The sequence below is a fragment of the Dipodomys merriami genome, unplaced genomic scaffold (genome assembly GCF_024711535.1).
Source record: "Dipodomys merriami isolate MVZ:Mamm:240054 unplaced genomic scaffold, mDipMer1.0.p SCAF_83, whole genome shotgun sequence".
NCBI classification, from domain to species: Eukaryota; Metazoa; Chordata; class Mammalia; order Rodentia; family Heteromyidae; genus Dipodomys; species Dipodomys merriami.
The window spans coordinates 376,258-399,964 of NW_027206435.1; the positions used below are offsets into that span (position 1 = coordinate 376,258).

Consider the following 23,707-nt stretch of genomic DNA (forward strand, 5'->3'; position numbering starts at 1 on the left):
ATCCATGAGTGGACTGCATCGTGCATTGAGTGTAGTTATTCTCTTTCTTTTGTATGTTATTCATGGATGTATTGTGTATTTTTTGAGTATATGATAACAAGTATAACTGAGCTGACATGGATAACAACTTATTCCCATGGCCACAGGGTGGCAAACACATTCTTGAATCATAGCTGAGACCCAGGACTTGCACAGGAAAGGAAAACAGGTGCAACAATTGGCTTCTGACATGAAGATGAATCTTTTGGCAGGTCAGGGATCTGAACTCGGGGCCTGGCAGGCCCAATTGGTAAATGTGTACACATGAGCACACCAGCCTGTGAGCCACAAAGGAACTAGGCCATTCCCAGAACATGAGATTGAGCCCTCCCCGGAGGGAGATTGGGGAGCATAATAGTCATCCATTCTTAAGCTGAAGGTAGTATGCAAATAAGTACATATTTGTATAGAGTAGGAGAGATGGTGACCTGTAATGGAATCCAATCTGCACAACTACCGATTCTTGAACCTTTCCTGATGCCTCCATTTCATGACTGTGATGCTTGTTGTCATGTTTAATCAACTCTTTTTTACAAATAATCAACACCCCATGAGTCTTACCTATCATTTCTTACTTGCATCATGCACTATTTACTCATTCAAGGATGAGATCGATAGCATTCCATGACTCTTTCTAGGTCCAGAAACCAGTATCTCAGGATCTTCCACCATTCCCTCCTCATAGCGGGGGCTGAATTCAAGCCTCAGGCCTGGAAAAGATACTCCTTGTATACATTTTAAAGGTAGGATTTACATTCCCCTACAGATGTTCAGTCCATATTGTGTTTGGTGTGTTTATTCATTTTATTTCTTGTTTTATTCATTTATTTACCATTTATTTTATTGACTCTGATGACACCTATATGATTTATTACATTGTTTATATCCTATCATATAGCATCTAGATTTTAGATGTGTTCTCCATCATGCCTGGCAATGCAAGGATCTGAACTCAGGGCCTAGCAGGCCCAATTCATGAATGGGTGAGTTTGAGCATGGCAGCCTCCTGCCAATGAAGATTTGAGGGAGTTCCCACATGCTGAGATTGACCCCCAGGTTTAGCCAAGATAGCAATACATAGATAGGCATATGATAGTATACAAATCATTATATATTGGTGAAATGTGCCAGAGCCAACTATCTATGATTGAATGACATCTACTACGTTCCTACCAACTCTTAGGTATTTATTATACTGTCATGGAATGAATATATTCTTTTCATGCTTAATAAACTATTAATTAAGATCAATCAGCATTCTAGGATTATTGCATCCAATTTTAGACTAGACCAATGCATGTACTACTCTTCCAATCAGTGGTCCTATTTATAGGAATGAGTCTCTTGTGATCTCTTGCCATTAGTGTCAGGACTGGGATTTGAACCCAGTGCCTATGTTGACAGGTTGGCCTATGACTTCACTGATACCCCACCAGCCATCAGCAATGGCAGGTCAGGTCCACTTTGCAACCCTGTCATTCATATCCAGGATGGTCATTGTGCAAAGAGAAAAATCCTAAAACCTCAGCCCTCTGCAGCTCGCAACTCTTTATGCTTTCCAGCTATATTTTTTTCCTGAAAGCCCTCTGGGCCTAGGATCTCAGGTTTGGCAATGGGTCCAGAGACTGCACCCCAGCCTAGGGAGATCCAAACTGAGGCAGAATTTCCACGACCTGACGTAAAGCCCCATGGTTGGCCAAAAATAAATAAATAAATAAATAAATAAATAAATAAATAAATAAATAAATAAATAAATTTAAATTAAAATAAATAAATAAATTGTTTAACCTGATATAAATAAATGAAGCTCCCTGGTTTGGAATTTCTACCAGTTTTATTTCCTAGCCAGGGATTTGAACTCAGGATCTCGGTAAATCTGTAGCACTGTGAGGGAAGAGTTGCCACTACTTGAGTTCAAACCCCGTGCCAACCAATAATAAAAAAACAAAGTCACTGAACTCGGCAGGGGGTTAATTTTATACCCTGCTACTTTGCCAAAATTTTGAATCAGTTTGAGTAATTTGGAAGTGGAGTCTATGGCATTCTTTAAATACAAGATCATGTCATCTGCAAAGAGGGAGAATTTTATTTCTATTTCCCTATTTGGAACCGCTTTATGTTTGCATCTTATTGCTGTAGCTAGGCATTCTAATACTAGCTTGAAGAGAAGTGGAGAGAGTGGACATCCTTGTCTTGTTCCTGAGTTAAGAGGAAATGACTTTAGTTTTTCAACATTAAGTATAAGGATGGCTGTAGGTTTGTCATATACAGCCTTTATTGTATTGAGGAATATTCCATGGATTCCTAATTTTTCCAAAACCTTCATCATAAAGGGGTGTTGGATCTTGTTGAATGCTTTCCCTGCATTTATTGAAATAACCATGTGGTTCTTATCCTTGCTCCTGTTGATGTGATGAATAATATTAATTGATTTGCTTATATTGAACCAGCTTTGCATCCCTGAAATGAATCCTGTTTGATCGTGGTGTATGATTTTTGGATGAATTGTTGAAGTCGATTGGGCAAAATTTTGTTGAGAAGTTTTGCATCAATATTCATGAAAGAAATGGGTCTATAGTTCTCTTTCTTTGATGAGTCCCTGACTGGTTTTGGGATGAGGGTTATGATGGCTTCATAGAATGTGTTCGGAAGAGAACTTTCTCATTCAATTTCATTGAAGAGTTGGAGGATTATTGGTGTGAGCTCTGCCTTGAAGGTCTTGTAGAATTCTGCTGTAAAACCATCTGGTCCTGGACTTTTCTTAGCTGGGAGGTCTCTTATAGCTGTTTGTATTTTAAAGCTTGATATGGGCCTGTTAAGCTGGTTTAACTTATCTTGGTTTAGTTTTGGCATGTCAATATTTGCTAGGAAAAGGTCCATTTCTGCCAAGTTTTTAAACTTCTTAGCATAAAGTTTTGAGAAGTATTCCCTTAAAATGTTCTGAATCTTGGTTGTTTCCGTGGTAATGTTTCCATTCTCATCTCTCAGTTTATTTATTTGTGTGTGTTCTCTTCTTTTTCTGATAAGATTTGCTAAGGGTCTGTCAATATTGTTAATTTTTTCGAAGAACCAACTCTTTGTTTTGTTGAGTCTTTCTGTAGTATTTTTTATTCTAATTCATTTAATTCTGATTTAATTTTAATTATTTCTTTCCGTCTACTGGATTGGGGTTTATCTAGCTTCTATTTTCAAGGAGGTTCGGATGTCTCATTAAATTGTTGGTATAAGATCTCTCCAATTTGTTGATATGGGAACTTAGAGCTATAAACTTGCCTCTGAGTACTGCCTTTTCTCTGTCCCATAGGAGCTGGTAATTTGGTGCTCCTTTTTGTTGAATAGCATGAACATTTGAATTTCCTTTCTAATCTCTTCCTTGACCCACTGGAGATGCAGCAGTGTGTTCTTCAGCCTCCATGTGTTACCGGACTTTGTTTGGTGGCTTTTGGTGATGAGTTCTAATTTTATTCCCTTGTTGTCTGAGAGAATGCAATGTATTAATTCAATGTTTCTGAATTTGGACAAGTTTGCTTTGTGGCCTAAAATGTGTTCTATTTTAGAAAATATTCCCTGTGCTGCTGAGAAAAATGTGTATTCTGATGCTGCTGGGTGAAATATTCGGTATAAGTCTGTTAAATCTAGTTGATCTATGCAGTTGTTTAGAACTGCGGTGCCTCTGTTGAGTTTTTGCCAAGTTGATCTATCTAGTGGGCAGAGTGGTGTGTTAAAATCCCCAACAATTATTGTCTTTGGATCTATGTGGGATTTGAGAGAAAGTAGTTTTTCTTGGATAAATTTGGGTGCTCCATTGTTTGGCGAATTGATATTTAGAACTGTGATATCCTCCTGAAGGAGAGATCCCTTAATTAGTATGTAGCGACCTTCTTTATCTCTTCTCACAAGTTTTAATTTGAAGTCTATTTTATCTGATATTAGGATTGCAACTCCAGCCTGTTTATCTGGGGCTGTTTGCTTGGTAGATTTAGCTCCAGTCTTTCACATTTAAAATGTGTTTATTTTTACGGGCAAGATGTGACTCCTGAAGGCAGCAGATAGAAGGATCTTGATTTTTAATCCAACTAGACAGTCTATGTGGCTTAATTGGAGTGTTAAGTCTGTTCATGTTAAGAGATAAGACTGAGAGGTATTTGGTAGTTCCTTCCATGTTGTCCACCTTCTTGGGGGTTGCCAAACTGGGTTCTTCCTGTGGTTCTTGGATTGTCAGTTTGGGTGCAGTTTCTTGGCCTTTACTGTGGTCTTGTTGGTTTCTATGTGTCGGACATCTTTAAGAATCTTTTGTAGGGCTGGTTTGGTGGAGATGTATTGTTTCAATTTTGCTTTGCTATGGAAGGTTTTTATTTGGCCTTCAGTTATGAACGAGAGTTTAGCTGGGTACAGTATTCTTGGTTGATAGTTGTTTTTTTTTAGGGCATGGCATACATCATTCCAGGCTCTTCTTTCTTTGATTATCTCTGCTGAGAAATCTGAGGTGATTCTAATTGGTTTCCCTTTATAGGTGATTAATCTTTTCTCCTTTGCAGCTTTTTAGCCTGAGTTCATCCTGTGTGGAGTATAATGTGATGGTGGGATGTCCTATTCTGATCTGATCTATTTGGACTTCTAAAAGCTTCCTATAGCTGAATAGGCCTATCTTTTTGCATGTTTGGGAAGTTATCTCCTAGGATCCTGTTAAAAAATTTCCTAGACCATTAACTTATGTTTCTAGGTGCTCCTCTACACCCATTATCCTTAGATTAGGCCTTCTGATGGTGTCTTCCAAGTGTTGGGTAGATCTATCATATTTCTTGTACTCGTCTTAGATAGTTGTATGTTCTTTCTCTGTAATATCTAGGCTGTCCTCAATCCCCGAGATTCGATCTTCTGCATGGTCTACCCTAATGTCAAGACTTTCTACTTTGTGTTTTTATTTTTTTCCTTCTAATTGGACAGCTTTGATGGTTTCAAATTCTTTGTTGAAGCTTTGTTTTAGAGCTTGTATGGACTTCTTTACTTCCTTAATTTTGTGTTCAGTGGTTATTCTGAAATCACTTTGTTGACTGGTTATGGATTCCTTGGACTCCCTTTCCTTCTGTTGGGTTCCATTCAGCACTCCCTTTGTGGTCTCCCTGACTTCCTTCAGCTCTTTGTTAGTGTATCCCATGAATGCCTTTAGTCATCTTTGTGTAGTTCCATCCTGCTCTTTCAATTTCTGAATTACTCTTTGCTTAGCTTCCTCCTGTTCATGCTATTCTTGTGTTTCCCTTTGAGAGTTGTCAGCCTGTTCACTCCATTCCTGCCTTTCTCTTTGAATGCTCTCAAGCTGCTCACGCAAATCCTGTATCAGTTTTTGAGTAGCTTCCTCACGCTCATGATATTCCTGTATAAACCTTTGGATTGCCTCCTCTCTCTCCCTCTCATGCTCAGAGTCCTTTGTAGGTGTTCAATCTTTTCCTGCATTGACCTTTTGTTTGCCTCTTCTCACTCCCTATCACGCTTATACAGAGTTCTTTGTATGTTTTCAATCTTTTCATTTATCATGTTTGCCAGCAGTGTTTGTAGAGCTATTTGGGAACACTCTTCTGGATTTTTCATTATCTGTTGTGTCCCCTGATTATCATGCGTGGGAGTGGAGATACCCACACTTGCCATTTTTCTTGTGGTTATCCGGCTTACTCTGCCCATTTGGGATGAAAGTAACACCAGTTTTGTGCTAGAACACTAACTTAAGGCAAGCATCAACCAAAGTCTAAATTTGCACAGTGAATAGTCTGCAGATACAATCTAGTTCAACAGATACCTCTTTTCAACATCAAACAACTATATATTAATGGGCTACGAACCGCAAAGAAGAATTTGGTAAACCAGAAATTGTTAGAGTTAGGGAGAGATTTGGGTCAAAAATAGGAATAGAGTGATGTTGGAAGGTACAGGGAAAGTTAACTTAAATAAGTCCTAGTCTCAAACTAGGAAATATGTTGGATAGGATGAAAGTAGAGAGAGAGAAACCAAGAAGAAAGAGAAAGGAGAAAAAGAGACCAGAAAAAATAGAAAAATAAAAATTAATAATATGCAGAAACTAGAACAAACTATTCAAAGAACGTGAATATAATGAGAGAAGGGGAGGGATATAAAGGAGATGTGAAAAACTTAAAAATAAAAATGTTTAAAATATTATATAGGTATAATGAGGTAGTATTGCTATTAAGGAATTTAAGTCTCAGTAGTTTTAAAGTGAGTAATAAATTTGTGGATTAAGTGTGTACACAATTGAGTAGAGGGTCTAATAATCAACTACGGGTTTATCTGAGGATGTGCAGAACAACAATTAAGTGCCATAAAGAAGAAGAAAAGAAAGGAAAAGGTGAAAAGGATAAGGAAGGAAGAAAAAAAGATCAGAAGTTCAGTCTAGCCAAGCAAAAAAAAAAAACTATTTTAAAAAAGAAGAAAAAAGAAAAAAAGAAAGAAATACGCACACACCCATGTATCCCTAAAATAAAGATTATAAGGGGAAAAAAAGTTACTAGAAAACAATGTTTTTCAAAAAAGGTAAAAATTAAAACTTAAAAAAAGTTTTAGAAAATAAAAAAAATTTTTAAAGGCATTAAAAAAAGAAGAAAAAATATTTTTTAATTTTTTGGGGAGGGTTGGGAAAAATCATGTATCTCCCTTGTGTCTATAATCAGCCTCTGGTTGGAGTTTCTGGTCTGCTTGTGGTCCTGCGGCTTGGTTGGTTTCTTAAGTCAGTTTGTTTGGATAGGCAGAAAAATGGTCTGCTTTACCCAGGATTTTGCGATCCTCCTCCCAAGTTAGTTCAATGGGAGGGAGGGTCTGCTTTGAGTATCACAAATGAGGGAGATGCTGTGATGAGGCCAGGTTCTGAGTGGAGTTGAGGCCTTTCAGCAAACAGTAGCTTTTCCAGGAGGCTAGTTTATGAGAAACTCACAGAGCCCAGCCTGAAGCCACTCTCAGGGTTTCTGTTTACTGTTGTTGAGGCTGCTAAAGGGAGGGGCAGCCTCTGGTTCTGATTACCCAGTGAGGAAAGCCACTCCTAGAGCTGGTGCCCTAGCTGGGTGACTTTTCCCTGGGTGCAGCTGAGTCTGGCAGGTCATGCCACTAAGTTCTTGTGACCTGTTAAATGACTCCTTTTGTTCCAAGGCCTGAGTTGGAGCTAGTAGCTCCTCTGAGCTTTGTCGGTATCCATGATGGAGATCTCCGGTACTGGTGTGGAGGGGTGGCCGTCCCTCCTCTGATCCCTGAGAAGGAGTGAGGATGTCAGGCTTCTACTCATGCCGAGTCTTGGTTCCTGGGTCGTCTCTGGTCTGCGAATTGCAGGATGAAGATGTCTGCTCCTTGTCGGATCTTGCTGGTGTTGAGTAGAAATCACTCGAGCCACGTTAGGCTCTTTTGTCCCGGACTCTGTTTCAGGTATGGCAGTATGGCCTCCGCCGCTGCCACTACCGCGGCAGCTGCTGGCAAGAGCTGAGATCTGTCTCCTTGCCTGGATTTTCCCTCTCTGGCATGTCTGTCCTGTGATGGCACACTTGGTGTGATTCTCTGGCTTAGGACTGTTCACTGGAACTCTAAAACTGCTTTCTATGTGAGAGCTTGTTTAGCCTCCAGTTTCTCCTCTGCCATCTTCCCAGAACCTTATTCTGGGTCTTTTATTGTGGAACCAACCCAGATGCCCCTCAGTTAATGAATGGATCAAGAAAATGTGGTATATATACACAATGGAATTCTATGCCTCCATCAGAAAGAATGATATTGCTTCATTTGTTGGGAAATAGAAAAGCTTGGAAAAAATTATATTAGGTGAAGTAAGCCAGGCCCAAAGAAACATAGGTCCCATGGTTTCCCTTATTTGCAATATATAGTACATGTCTGAGTCAAGCAGAAAAGGTCAGATAAGTTGATGTTAGGGAAATGTACCCTAAGATATGTATTCAAATGTTTTTTTTTTCTTTCATGCGATTGTCTCTAACACATTTATAAGATTATTTCTTTGTAGATTTCTATGTCCCTCCCCAACGGTATAACCCCTGCTTTCACTGTATTTGATGTTGGTATAATTTGTGGAGGGGAAGGGGAAAAACAAATCGTTTAAATAGGGATACAGGTGGACCCCTTGCAGCAATGAGAAGTACAAGTCGTTATGTGCAAAACGAACATTACAACTTTGGTGAGGGCGAGGGATGGGAGGATTGGTGGGGGGCGGGGAGGAGGATGCGAATGGATGGGAAGCAGAAACAAAGTAGTAGGCTACAATGCTTGATAAGTAATGTACTCATAATATTGCCCATGTAATTGTAACCCCTCTGTACAGTATTTTCACAGTAGTATATATATATATATATATATATATATATGTATATATATATATGGTATTTATATTATATATACGCTCTCTCTATATAATATATATACCATATATATATATATATATATATATATATATATATATAATAAAGTAAAATAAAATTAGACTGCATCATTTCAGGAGGATGATTGATTTTATTTATTATTTATGAAGCATAAAAAGAATATTATTATTTACAGGAACACAATAATTTCATTATACTGATTGATTTCATTAGTAGTTTAAGGATGTAAACAATAACATTAATTATATGGAGGCATAATCAATACCGAGGAATTGGTAGGAATGTAGTCTATATAACTGAATAATGTATAGATATCTCTGGTACTCTATAAAGATATATATTTATTAGCATACTGCCATCTGCATGTGAATCTGTTCTTACTTTCTTAACATCTGGGGTACAATCTCAGGTTCTGGAAACTGCCTATCCACTCAATTTGCCCCAGGATGGCATGATGACACTCACCCATTCATGAGTTGTAGGCCATGAATTCCGATGCCAGCATTCCCAATCAATCGTGGAATAAGAAGCTGATGGTGACACATATTTTCCTTTCCTGTGAATGTCCTCAGTGTCAGTTATGAAGTGGAATACATATGTAGACCTATATCCTATTTAATCAATGTAATCAATGTTCTATGTGCCATAATAGTCAATAACATAAAGGGTCAAAACATGAATAAAACAAAAAATAAGATAACTATACTTATGGAGTCTACATATGTATATAAATATAAATCATATGTGTAAATTGTACATGAATAGGATGATTTCTAATGGTGAGGATCTATTTCAGGACTAAGGAAAATACTTGAATTTCTTGACTTTAAGGAGGCAAGCTTTCCCTTCCCACACAGTGCAACAGAGTTAACCAGACCGAGTTCAAATCCCAGTCCTGGCATAAAAAATGGCACCTTTATATTATGTGAGGCCCAATTCTTTGGTATTTCATTATACCTCCATTTTATGAATATGATTGTTTAAATGCTTCATAAAATATTAACTAAAATCGATCAGTGTCCTATAATATAATTGTATATAATTTTATCCTAGAATCATTCAAGAACTTCGCATTAAATTATCACATATATCACATTCCATTGGTAATTATGTGGATAGGAACAAGTTTCTTAGGATTTCCTGCCATTTGGACGTGGCAGGATCAGGATAGGAACTATGGGCTCCAGCTCCCACCACTTCAACCCATGGATATGGAAATCCCAGGTCTGTCCAAGAACATCAACAAGACCAATAAGTGGCTCTCAGCAGTCCTCCTTGATACTTACAAGGCTGTGATGTGAAGATCATGGTCAAAGTCACCCTAAGCAGGAAAGTCCTTGAGACCCCTGACAAACTTCAGTGCCAACAAAGCCAGAAGTCCTGTGGCTTCAGTGTGGAGGGTGAGCCTTGAGCAAAAACATCTCACAGACTGTGCCCAGATCCTGAGTTCAAGGTCCAGGACTGGCAACAAACAGACATACACAACTATCTGTGCAGCCATCCAACTAAAGCAGGTCACCCTCTTGTCCCCAATTGAATTGGACAGAGTTCCATAGGAAAGGGCTGGAGGACCCTCTGTCATCTTGACTCTGCCCATGCTGCTGGCATCACAGGATTCCGGCCACACCCCCATTCTTTCATGTTTCTTTCTGATAAATGGGATACAAGAATGGTGGCCCTGCCCACATTCCAGGCTTCCCAGTAGCACCTAGATTCCCTCTGTTAGTTTACACCACTACCAGCAGTTGAGGAAGGTAGAGGTGGCTGAGTGATGAGCAAAAGATTTGATGTGACTTTGGAGCATAGTAGGAAATTGATGTGCCAGCCCACCTCCTTGCCCCGTCCCTACCTTCCCGAGGTGGTTCCAGGTTTCAATCCTCAGAAAATAGCGCCCTGCCAACTGGCCTAAAGCCCCAAACCGGTCTCTGCCCCTGGTCCTCTGCTCTGGGCCCATGTTTCCATAATGCCGCCGCCATTGCTGCTTGCCACACCTGGAGCAGAAACCAACAGATTCTCCCAGCAGCACAGGTGAGTGGCTTCCCAATACCACCCCCACCCAGGTCAGACACCCCTCTGCGGGCACCATGACCCCCTGCTCTCCCTGGCTCTGAGGAGCCACCTTTCTGTTGGGCATTTCTGAAATAGAGACTCAATGTATGCTCAGGCTGGGCTGGATCACAGTCCTCCTGTCTATAACAGGTAGGTCTTCTGTAGTTGGGATGTTAGACAAGTAGCGCCATGCTCATTTATCGGTTTAGATGGATTATCCCAAACTCTTAGTCCACAGCAGCCAATTCTTGGCCACAGGTGAAGCTCTGGGTAGGGCCTCAACCATCAGACCTCAGTCTCCTCACAGGAGAGTGTGAGGAAACAATAGATTTATACAGAGGATCTCTAGAGTATGGCTAGGCACAGAGGGAGAAGCCTTCAGTTAAGGTTCTTGGCAATTCTGTGAGCATATGACAGGAAGATACTGGAAAGGGCTCAGGTGGGGCCAATTATTAATCGTGTAACAGGTGGGTATATGAAACAAAACATGGCTCTCTTTCATCATTAAACTATCCCCATAAGACAGGGGATCCTTCACTCTGTTGAGTTTTGCAGGTGGGGAAATCAAGGAACAGAGAAGCCAAGTGACCTACTTATGACCTCAGTTCACAGGAAGCTCAGCCTGACTTCTCTACCATGCTCCCTAGGACAATGGGTGCTAGTCAGTCCATTTCTTGTGGTGGGAAGTCCACTTATTGTCAGACGTGGGGCTTGAACTCTAGGCCTGGGCTCAGTCCCCAAGTTCCTCAGCTCAAGGCTACCACTTGAACCCATAGCACCACTTCCAGTTTTCAGGTGGTTCTTTGAAGATAAGAGTCTCACAGTCATTCATGACTGGGATAGCTATGAACCATGATCCTCATATCTCAGCCTCCTGTGTAGTTAGGATTAGAATTCTGAGGCACCAGCACCTGAATGAAGTGTAATTCTGACTTTCTTTCTCTCTCTCTCTCTCTCACAAGAACAGGTTCAATGGGTGCTGGAGGAGGTGGCCCAGCGTTCCCATGTGGCTGGAACCCAAGGTGGCCCTCTCATGCTGGAAGTGGTCTGTGGGTAAGGGCAAAAAAATTTTTTTTGGTTAGTAAATGCAAAATAAAGAACACATACTTGGAATATATAATTGCACTCTGACACCTGACAATAGTCCCTTATTCATGTACTTTATTTTATTAGGATACTGTGTTGAACAAAGTTTTGTTCATTAGGTCACAGCACTTAATGCCAGGAATGTTCTTAGATGTCAGGTGAAGATTAATTCTGGTAATTCAAAGATTCCAGGGTTTTGTGTGGTCACTGCTAATCACAAAGAGAAGGGTCGTCTAAGTGAGATTTGGAAATCTTTTTGGTCAGTCATGACACCAAAAGGCAGAGCCTAATTAACAATTGTGACACAAGAGAAGAAATAACTCCAGATGGAAGGAATAAATGATAGTAACTAAGGTGTAGCAGAAACTGTTCTAGAGAACCATTTTTGGTTATTGAAAAACTAGTTATCAACTAGGCTTATTCCTCATTGCCTTTAGCATTCTAAATCTCTTAGGCTAGTTCTTAATCTCTGTGTGATAAACATATCTCCTTCTATGCTGTTCTTTCATACCTGATCCCTTTGCTTTCTAAAAATCTCAGTCTTTCTATATTTCTCTATGAACATTTCCTGATACTAAATACACCTATACAGATGGCAGAGGATGCTAATGTAAGGGTCCCAAAGCTCATGAGTCATTAATGTAACAACATGGAAAAGGAGGACCTATTTATTGCTACCTCAATTTTTCTGAAAAGCTGCATTGGCATCATTTTGTTCAAATTTCCATTCTTTGGCAACATAGTGTCATTCAGTGCACATAAATGCAAATATGAGCCAGGTCCTGGAGGTTCATGCCTGTAATCCTAGCTACTCAGGAGGTTGAGATCAGAGGATTGTGGTTCAAAGACACCCGGAAGTGGTGCTTTTGCTAAAGTGGTAGATCCCTCAACTTGAGATTAAGAGCTTAGGGACAGCACCGAGGATCAGAGTTCAAGCCTCACGACCAACAAAAAAAGCGAAATATGACTTTAAGTTTCCCCCAAAGGAACGACAAGGTAAATTAACTTCCCAAGCAGAAAAAATAATTCCAAAATTATTCAGTGCACCTACTTTTGCTGAGTTACTTAAGTTATGGCTTTTTTTGCTGGACATAGTCTTTTATTTTAAAAATTGTCAAATATTTGGTTTACAGTAAACTTCATCTAGTATTTCTTGTTTCAAACTCAAAGTCTATACAGTTGATGCCACTTAGCTGTCTTAGAATCTTAGTTCAAAGCCAACCCAGGCAGGAGAGTCGGTCAAATTCTTATCTGTAATTAAACAACAAAAAGCAGAAGTGGAGTTTTGACTCAAGCAGTAGTGTACTAGCTTTGGGGGCAGGTGGGCAGGAAAGACAACTGTTCAGGATCAGGGTCCAGCCTCTGGGTCAAGCTCCAGAACCAGCACAATCCAAACAAACAAGCAAACAAAAAAAAAACCCAAATATTTCTTTGGGACCCTCCTTAAAGGAGCACTAGTCTGAGAAGAGGAACTTTTGCTTATCATAGTCACTGGATCCTGCTTTTTTTGGAATTCTTATTGCTCTGGAGAACTCAGGACTAGACTAGAGGAATTGATAACTGTCTCCTGCAAAGAGAGAGTCATCTCAGGAGTGAAATATCCATACATAAGACATTTTAAAACCTCCATGCCTTTGTTTCTTTGCTGTAGAACACTTTTAAAACAACGCTATTTCCTTTTGTTCTATGCTGGTCTTCAAATGGCACATTATTTCTTTTTGTAATACTCTCACCTAGAAGTTTACAGAAAAGTTTTATATGAGTATAGAACACACTCGAAAAATTCAGGGACAGAGTTTCCTTCAAGTCTTGGGATTCTTTTCTTGTACAGTAAAAAGGAAAGCACAAGTTAACATGAACTTTGTCATTCCTCTGTGTTCATTTCCTCTCCTGGGAGTTTCCACATCCAATAGCTGTTATTTCCAGTAATAATCGATAGTGCTGCTTGAGATATGATGAATGATCTGGGTTCACTGAAATAACACAAGGACACCTTTGGACCTGAGGTAACACGTGTTTCAAAGACAACTTAGTAAAGAGAAAATACGAAATTTATGTTGCTTATAAATACTTTATCAATGACTACATTGAGTTCAAACTTTGTAAGTTCTATGTAAATTAAGGCGAATTTTAAATAGGAAGAAGGTTCTCACACATTCTTTTTATGTGTGTGTGCTGCGCGTTATTTCCCAAGTGTACATGCGTTAACAGTAAGGGAAACAATAGCAATTATAGGAGAAAGAGAAGTTCTGTGTTTAAGTATAAGGGTTCAATATACTATAAAAAGACTCTACAAATAAGACAACATTGAAACAATAAAGCCAAGTCCAGTATGTAGATTTATGGGAGTGATATAGAGAAAGCTTTACTCCTACGTGGAACACGGATTATGAGGGCACTCCCTTTCTAAATCATGCTTGCTAATCAAGCAACTTTGTAGAAAGAAGAATGGTAATATAATTCTGCTTCCAAAAAAAGTCAGAAATAAGAGCATGGACGTAACAGGGAAAAAAGTCCATCTTGAGAGTGCAGGGAATATACTAGCAATGAACTGGTGACTAAGATGACATTTCTTTTTCTTTCCTTTACTTATATATTTTTTTTGTTGGTTGTGGTCTTGGCACTTGAACTCTGGGCCTAGGCACTTTCCTCTGCTAATCCACTCAAGGCTAATGTTCTACCACTTGAGCCACAGTGCCGCTTCCACTTTTCTTGCAGTTAATTGGAGAAAAGTGTCTCTGGGATTTTCCTACCTGGGCTGGCTTTGAACCCCAGTCCTCAGATCTCACCGCCACTCAGCTTAGGATCACATTTCTAACAGTGCACACTCAGTATATGTAATGTGTATGTTCATCTATCTTTATATGAATTCTGGGGTTAAAAATCTGGGCCACAGCTTAGACTTTACACTCAAAAAATGTTTGTAGTTTAAAAGCTGATTCTACTGGATAAATAAAACCTACGAATATAAAGGAGCCTGGGAAGTTCAGTTTACATCCAGCCTGGGCAGAAGAGTTTTTGAGACACTATCTATAATTAACCTGCCAAAAGCTGGATTGGAAGAATGGCTCAGGTCATGGAATACCAGTCATGAGGAAGATTGATAAATAAGAGCTTGAGGCTTTTGCATGCATACATACAAACATAATCATAAACACAGAGGCACTTAAATGCGCACACACAAATACACAAATGATACAACTCTCAGAATATGTAGAAAATTTAGAAAGCAATAGAAAATATATCCTGAGTAAGACTAGAATCAAGTGATAATTAAATTAGAAAATCCTCAAGTGAACTTTCTTCAAAAAAGTTTGAGAATATTACATAGGTAAACTTGAGATAGTAAGAGAGTCAAGTAATCAATAGTAAAGGGATTTGATCCATGGAGGAATGAATCAGAGACCCCGCAGATGTATTTGAAAATGTTCAAATCCTGTGTCAAATGTTAGAAAATCTTTGAAAATAGTACATGAAGAGTCTAAGAAGTCTAGTGGATAATATCACTGGAGAAGTTCAGAATTGCTAGTCTGTATCTAGATTAAATAAACCAAGAAACTATGGCAAGGCAAAGTGATACAAGGCTAGAATTCTAGCATTCAGACTGAGAGGAGATTAGAGAGTGGAATTACATAGTGATAACTTCCCTGGACTAGGTAGTATAATTTTGTCTTAATAAAACAAACCAAACAAGAAAGGAATACACAGTTGGAAGTTTGGGCTAATTTTGTCACTATGTTTTGAGAAGTTAAGTTTCCTATTACAATGCAACTCATATATAATCCTCAGGTGTGTTTCAAATGCTCTCTTCATTACAGAACATTTCTAGATGCAAAATGGCTCTTGATTCTCATCCAAAATTCTCTTATCATAATTCTGTTGGATTCCAAAGAATTGATGAAGGATTACAAAAGCTTAACCCCAGAGAAAAAGCAAAGTTCGTCTAATGTATGTCTTTGTAGATATTGCTAAATTAGAATTTAGATTTAAAATAAATGTTTTGGTTTTGTTTTTAATTACATATTCTATAAGACACTACAAATTTCTTTTTAAGTAGACGGTTTAATTGACAAATTCACAAATGATTCTTGCATTCTACTTGCCTAGAATATTCTTTCAAGAGAGTTATAATTAGAACTTAGTTAATAGATAATTCCAACAGTTCATGTATAAAATGATAATGTGAATAATGTAGACAGTGTTGCGAATAAAAAGATGATGTTAATTTATAAATTTAGAAAACAGCAATTTTTGAGGCTTTGGTATAACATGGTATGAAGAGAATAATTGTATGACATCTTCTTTTTTCTACCTCTATGTAACACAGGAAGCAATTTCCTAAATTATGTGCCTCTGTATACAATGAGAAAATTGCTAGGTTTAGGTTTGTTTTTTGTTTTATTGATTTGTCATAGGGCTTGAACTCTGGGCCTGGACACTGTCTCTGAGCCTGTTTATGTTCAAGGCTCGTGCCCTACCACTTCAACTTCAGTGCCACCTATGTCTGGCTTTTTTGAAAAGTTTCTTGGAGATAAGAATCTAGGGAAACTTCCTCCCTGGGTGGGCTTTGAACTGAAATCTTCCAATCTTAGCATCCTAAATATCTATGATAGTTAAAAAGCATAAATATAAATAATATTTGCAAGTGTTCTGATCTCAAGAATACCAGTGGGGGAAAATGATGTAACCGAGTTTATTGTGGTGTTATTTCCAGAACACAAAGGGCATCACATTAGCAGAGGTGTAGTATTTTTCACAATAGAGATAAGCTATTTGTGATGTGAATTAAAGGAATTTTGAGGTGTACCCTACAAGTTGGAAACTGTTGAGCTAGGATGACTTTATGGCATAAATCTTTGGATTGATGGTCAAAGAAATAATAACTTACACTGATAAAAAAATTGCATACTCTTGAAGAAATAATTATTACAGGTGCGTCATAGTTTTATCCTCTACCAGAATGTGACTATTTTTCTGTTGATTTCTCAATCTGTAACACCTCACCGGAAACTGCATCTATTGCAGAATTTCATAACATGCCAACAGGAATGGAATGTTCAGAATTTGAAAATGAGTAGTTATCAGTCATAGGAATTTTGAAGAATACAGATATTCTCTCCTCTTAACAACTTTTAAAAGTTATGGGTTTCCATAGAATTAAACTGTTTTTGGGTTGAGTATGAGAAAGTACTAAATTTATTTTTTTCAAAATATTGTCAAGTATATTGTGAAAATATTATCTAGTTGGATTCAAGTTGATTGTCCTCTGATTAAAAAGGGGTAATTAATTCAAATTAGATGCAAAATAGTATCAATTTTTAAAAAGTTACTGCATAAAGAATAATATTTAGTATACCAATACAGTGAAATTTTTTCATGCAACTTATTTTGTAAATTAATTTTATTGTCAAAGTGATGTACAGTGGGATTACAGTAATTGTAAGGAAGTTAATACATAACTTTTCAAAGGTGTTACCCCCTCCTTCATTTTTCTCACAGTTTTCCTTCACCTCAATACTCCTCACAAGTTTTAATGTACATTTCCAACATATTGTCTTGTGAGTAATGCTATTGCATTGTCTTGCCCTTTGTCCTTTGTCTCCGCCATTTTGTTGTTCCTCTTCCCTTTCCTAATTAAGGTAAATGTATACACAATACACAGGGTACCAAAATCAAATACAGCCAGGGACAAACCATAGGGGAAAAAACCCAAAGAAAATAGAAATCACATAGTACATTAAAAACACAAACCGCAAATAAAAATCTGTTTCCATATCTTGGAGTTCATTTTGCTCAGCATCAGCTTATATAGTCATATATATGCATAACAAAGACACTGGAAAATAATAGTTTCATGGACACTATATCATGAAAACAGCATGTAACAGTTTTTGATGGTAAAGGTGGAATTAGGATTGGCAAATTTGCGATTCTGATAAAGGAATTTCAAAAGAGTTTTAAAATTATGCCAGGTAAATTTTAATCGTTCAAACTTTTAACAACTTAGCCTATTAAGAAAATTTAAAATTCCCTGGGAAAATAGGCTTTCATGCAAAGTAATCCATGTAGACTTAGTTGAGAGGGAGCAATGTTGAAGATGGCTCATTTTCACACTAAACAAACAAACCTCAGAAACCTTGCTATAAATCCTGTAGGTTCCCTTGAGAATTATCCTTACCCAGGACATATACACTCACTGTGTGAAACAAGGTTGTAATGGAATTTAAATTCATATTTCTTTACAAAAGACTTCAAAATTTGTGATTTGACCTTTAATTATCAAACAGAAATGCTCTGAAAAAGATAATTTGGGTCAAAACATTTAGGGACAAATTGCCCTCCACAATGAAAGAAGGTATTGGATATACACTTTTCTGTTTATAATACTTTCCACAATGTCTTTGCATGTGAAGCACTGAAACAAAGAAAAAATCTGATTGGATACCTCAAACCAATGATTTCACATTTCTAAGTAGCTCACAAAATATAATATCCTTATTAACATGAGATAGTAAAGACTTCTCTTATTACATTAGCCAAAAAGTTTTGGGATCAGAAAAGAATTGAGCAAATTGAAAAGGTAAGATAAGGTGTTCTTAGAAGCCCTAGCTAAAGCATATTGGCTTCAGCAGTAGAAGGATTCCAAAACTTTTTGATATAGATTTTGTTAATATTTTAGCTAACCAAAGTTATTTTGCAGAGACTATTTGGCTCACTACAATGCACAACAGATTGAATGAAGACATGAACATAAATTCTACATCCAAATAAAAGAGTTTAAAAAGAGAAACCATATACTTCTTCAGCTTCACTAGACTTGAAGCCAAGGAGGTGTGATTATTTGGAAATCAAGCAAGAACTATGAGGAGGACATAGAAGTAGGACAAAGAAGTATTGTCCGTTGTAACAGACACTGTCATACAAGGTATGGGTGATATAACTCTATTTTTCTCCATATATCTTGTTGAGCAAATGCAAGACCAAGAGAAAATAATCTATTGAAATAATTTTGGAAAGAATAACTTTGTTCCTGATATGTTATCTAAGGAGAGACTTACGAGAGAAGATTAAAGTGGAGTATACTTCCTCTAAGCATTTGTTAGCAAAATATATCTTTTAGGTTAGAAGTGATTGAACCAAAAAGTGGGGGAGTAATTATTTTGTGGCCCTTTAGACACAAGAAGACTTTCAAGGTAAAAGAAAAAAAGTATAGATAATAATTTGTGATCACAGCTTCTTGGACTGATTTTATGGAGACAAAGTTTACATTAGAGTTTGTCCTCATTAAGATAGATGTTGGGTTTTCTTAGCAACCAAATGCAAGGGTGAAGTTTAATGGACTCTCTTGGATAAGTAAACAGCATGGTAGAAAAAAATGGCAAATAATATTTAGTAAATTAGTTTGGTTAATTACTTTGCCAGAACAAAGAATGAAAGATATAGTTCAAAATCACTTGACTTAAAAGTATGAAGAAAGCGTACTGAAGAGAGATGAGAGAAAAAATAGAGGACTCTTCTGTCTCCAGTGAAGTAATGTGTTCTTGATCTTGTTTCTTCCATTCTATCTTCACAAGCTATCAAGTGTGGCTGAGGACTGGAGTATTCATTGCAGACAAAGAGAACTCACAGAAGAAAATATTTGCAGCAGATGTTGGTGATTCTTAACCTTAGACAATCTATTTAAATCTGTTCAAAATTCTCTGCTACCCCAAACTGCCCACTTTGAACAACTTTGGTTGCTTTTCCCAAGACTACCCTTCATTAACTATTTAAAATTTTGAGAGGTCCATTCATCCTCTCTAGAGATTGCTGTTTAGTTGTGATTTTTGTGTGTTTTTGTTTTTTGTTGTGCTTTTTAACTAAATCTCAAAAGGTTGTGCACGTGTATTACAATAAATATGTCCATCAAATTTCCCAGTGCTCTTGGATCAGAGTGACTCCTTCTATCATTCTCAACCAACCTCTTCTCCAAGATTTAATTCAGATTTACCACTTCCTTTATCACATATCTACATTGAGTATTCTAGCTGTACTTGTCCCTTGTTCCATTTTTTATTCATTCTATGGCTTTCCTCTCTTTTTTCAACTTCCTGATAGTCATTCTGTTAAACTCTCTGTTAATACTTTGAAAGGTTTATATACATTCCATGGAGTTTCAATCCTGCTTATACTTGAACTGATGTCAGTTTATATTTCCATAATTCATTCATCTGCAATAACAATTTGCAAGACTGGAGACTTGAAGCCCCTAGACATGATTTTATTCTCATCCATTTGGAAGATTAATCTTTAGTCAACAAGAAAGATTAAAAATGGCTTAGAATATATTCCTAACTAACAAATTTTATAAATGGCGTTGTAATAGGGCTTGTGATTATTTTATTTTACATGGGATCATATTTTCTACTACCTATAAGTTTTGGAAAAAGAAGAAAACTATGATTTACTACTATAAAGGAATATGATAGAAACAGAAGACAGATTTTATGTTTGTCACATCTCTGATGAGTACCCATATGCATGACTTTAAGTCCTATTTCTTACTATGTTAAAAAGATAGGAAAAACATAAAACAACATGTGATAAGGCAACTATTTGTGACTTTTTAAAATGTACCTTATTAAGTGATGAAATTTACTTTATTAGCTAGTTTTTGGGTTTGAATTATGGGAGGGTGATCTATTTAACACATTCCTGGAAGGCACCTACTGAACAACATAAATGTTGGGTGGTACTATTTCTACACTTTAATGAATGGTTGAACCTGTTTGGCATTAGTGATGGGTAAATAAATCAACTCTTTTGTAACTTGCACCCTAAACTTGAAAAGTTTGCAATGTCACTAATTATCATCGACTTGTCAATTGTTATTTTGGGGAATGTGATTTTAAAAGATTATTTGAAAAGGAATCTGTTTTCAGGAGATTAAACATAGGTTATCATTTGTTAGTGAATGATAACATTTTTATACTGCAGAACCAAGTTTTCCTGAATTACCAGTATTTTGAAGCATTAACGATCTTCTCAATTAATGTTTTTGTGAATTATATTTGACCTGTAAGTCAAGTTTTCCTAGCCTTGGTAGAACAATTATGGATCTATCGTTCTAGGAACTATTTTTTGGCCTACTTATGCTGGACTGAAATCTTTCAGTAATTATTAGGAGAGGGGTATTAAAAATAATTTGTGACATTTGTGATCTTGTTCACTCATATGTGCTGGTCATTTGTAAATTGAAAGTTTGTATTACTGTACTTTCTTTCAGATTTTGTGATCTCATCTTTCATTTTAAGTTGCCTTTCATTTCACATTTGCTTACTGCTAATTCCAGTGTCATAAGGATTGACATGGATTTTTATTACTTTCCGTTGGCACATTGCATGGGCCTAGGTGAGAAGTCTTGCCCTTGTTACTTGATGATGCGGATAACTGAAACCTGACATCCTAGTACCCATGTGTCCTGCAGAAGAATAATAAGTTTTAGACATCATGTCAGCAAAATTTGGGTATAATCAGTAGGAATGCTTCAGAAATATGGAGAAAAACATTTTGGAACCAGTGAGTTAAAATAATAAACAGAGCAGGAGTGTAAATTCCCTTATAAATTAGAGGAAAATAACAATTTTTTTTAACAAAATGAATTCTGAAGACCAAGAACACTTTGAATGTTTATACCGAAGACATTGCATTGATACTGTTCATATATTAATATATATTCTAAACCTAATTATTTATATTCCAATCTATTTATTGTAATATATATCTATTTATTTGTCAAATTATCAGTTAATTCTAGTAAGCTTCACTGTGTGAAATAAAATATCAGCACATATAAATATAAAATATATAACTATATATAATATAAGAAAAAGGCACATGTTTTGCAATGTTCTATTGTGGTTAGGGTATCAAAGGTAACTGTGTTTTAAAGTATTATTCCATTATTTCTACCTCAGTGTTTGGTAGAGTTGGACCTAAAGCTTTACCATTTGTAGATTTACAGCCTAGAAGCAAGAGGAAACACTGTGATTAAAACATTACCGATTTAAGGCCTAATATCGAGGAGAAACATATAGACTTCTCTTGTACCTATGAAAATATTTCGTGAAAGAAAGGCAGTAGTGTAAATTCCTGCCTGGTTGGATAGTAGACTGGCCAGGATATTAGGTAATCATGCATATGAATTTTTTTTCACCTTCTTGGCTTTAGCTACTTTGAAATTTTAGGTATAACAAACAATTATATTTTGATAAAATACCTTCTAGTCTAAACGATTCTGTCTTAACTGTTCATCTCTCTATGATCCCTATTAACTAAGATTAGTTTTGTTCCAATAAGGAAATCTATGCTGTCAGGGTAAGATATTCTGGTTGGTCTGTTGCTACATGGAAGAAGAGTAAAGGGTCAGGTAGACATTTGTGCCAGTAAGACCTCATTTAGGAAATTTTAAGCTGCAGAAGTTTAGATGTAGCTCTTAAGCAAGGCTTACTTTGAATCCATTAGCTCCACAAAGCTATCTCAGTTGATAAATAAGTACTTGAAAAGCCATCACCTTTGGACCTAGCTATAAAGGCTTCAAAGTATGATCAAATTAAATGAAAAAGACTTAAAATAGTCATTGAAAAAAATTGCAAATCTGAGCAATCGACCAAACAATATAAGTTTTACAATATACACAGAATTTTAGAGAAGTAAGATCAATAGCATTTTAGGAACAATAAGTTTTCCTGGTTACAAACAGTCAACCAAGCATATATGCCTTTATAAAGACTGCATCATTAACTACATAAATTTACAGGATACTACATCCTTCAGCAGCACGTTTACCCAAATTACAACAATATAAAGATTAACATGGCACTTGCACAAGGATGATATGAAAATTTGTGAAGTATGCCATATTTGTCATTCTTCAGATGCCAGAAATGAAAAACAGTTATTAAAAATGATTACAAAAATACAAATGTAACAATACATGTAATTAATTGAACTAAAAGTTAGTTTGACATCAGTGTATTAAATCCTCACCTTAGAAAGGCCTTTATATAGCATCATCTTTACAAAACGTTTGAAATTAGATAACGTTGTCATTTTTTCCCAAAGAAATAATATAGTATAAGGACCTAGGAAAAAAAGGAACGTTAAACTGTTTCTATATGGAATGCTATCTGAAATAACACATTTAATAATGAACCTATATATTATAAAACAATGTAGAATTCAAAGTATTATATCTAAGAGAGAATGAAATAGATTATGGATATTATACGAACAAAATACAGATTATTTTAAAATATACTTTTTTCAGACAAGCACCAGAAATATCTTTAGTTTCTGTACTACTCATTTCAACAGATAAGTTAAAAATGATTTCTGATTTAAAAATCACAAACTCTGCAGAAATCATTATAGATGTATACAAACAAATCTTGAATACATTTTGACATCAAAGTCAGGCAATTCACTTGAAGAATACCATGGAGTCCACGTGTCTCTTTAGGATATGAACCTAAACAATAATCTAATACTACAGAGTTGAGGGAGATGAATTGCCCTCCTGAATAATTTACTTTTGGGTCAAATAAAAGCAGGCTTGCAAAAAGAGAATAGACTTTACAGAAACATGATGAGTTGATGTAAGTAGCTGCTTAGCTGATTTTGTTAATTTGTGAACTAATTCAGGGAAACAGAGTACAGAAAGGTAAAAAAAAATAAAGAAGGTCACATTGAAATACTCATTGGTGTGTGTGATACTGCCTGGGCACTATCCCTATGATTCTGTGCCCAAGGATAGTTGTCTAACACTCGAGCCACTATTCCATTCTGATTTTTTAGAGATAATCACATATATTTTCATGATTGGACTGGCTTTGAACAGTGGTCTTCAGATCTCAGTCTCCTGAGTAGCTAGCTAAGTGGATTCAGCCTCTGAGTTTCTAGTTAAAATTCTGACTGTCCTGTATGCTTCACTGCTCTTTTATTCTTTTCCTGCGGTAATCAGAAGCGTAACTAATATATGTCTAATTGCTTTAAAAATAATGTTACTGCTTGGCACCAGGGCCTCCCATCTCTACTCTTAACTATTTAGGAGGCTTGAGAACATATCCCAGGCAAAATTTTAGTGGACTTTCTTCTCAATCTATAGCTGGGTGCAT

At 36.7% G+C, this 23,707-nt stretch overlaps 1 pseudogene; it reads left to right on the forward strand.

The window, feature by feature from the left end:
* Positions 1–22,358: 22,358 nt before the first annotated feature.
* LOC138819941 (U6 spliceosomal RNA) lies at positions 22,359–22,458 on the forward strand (annotated as a pseudogene).
* The last annotated feature ends 1,249 nt before the right edge of the window (positions 22,459–23,707 follow it).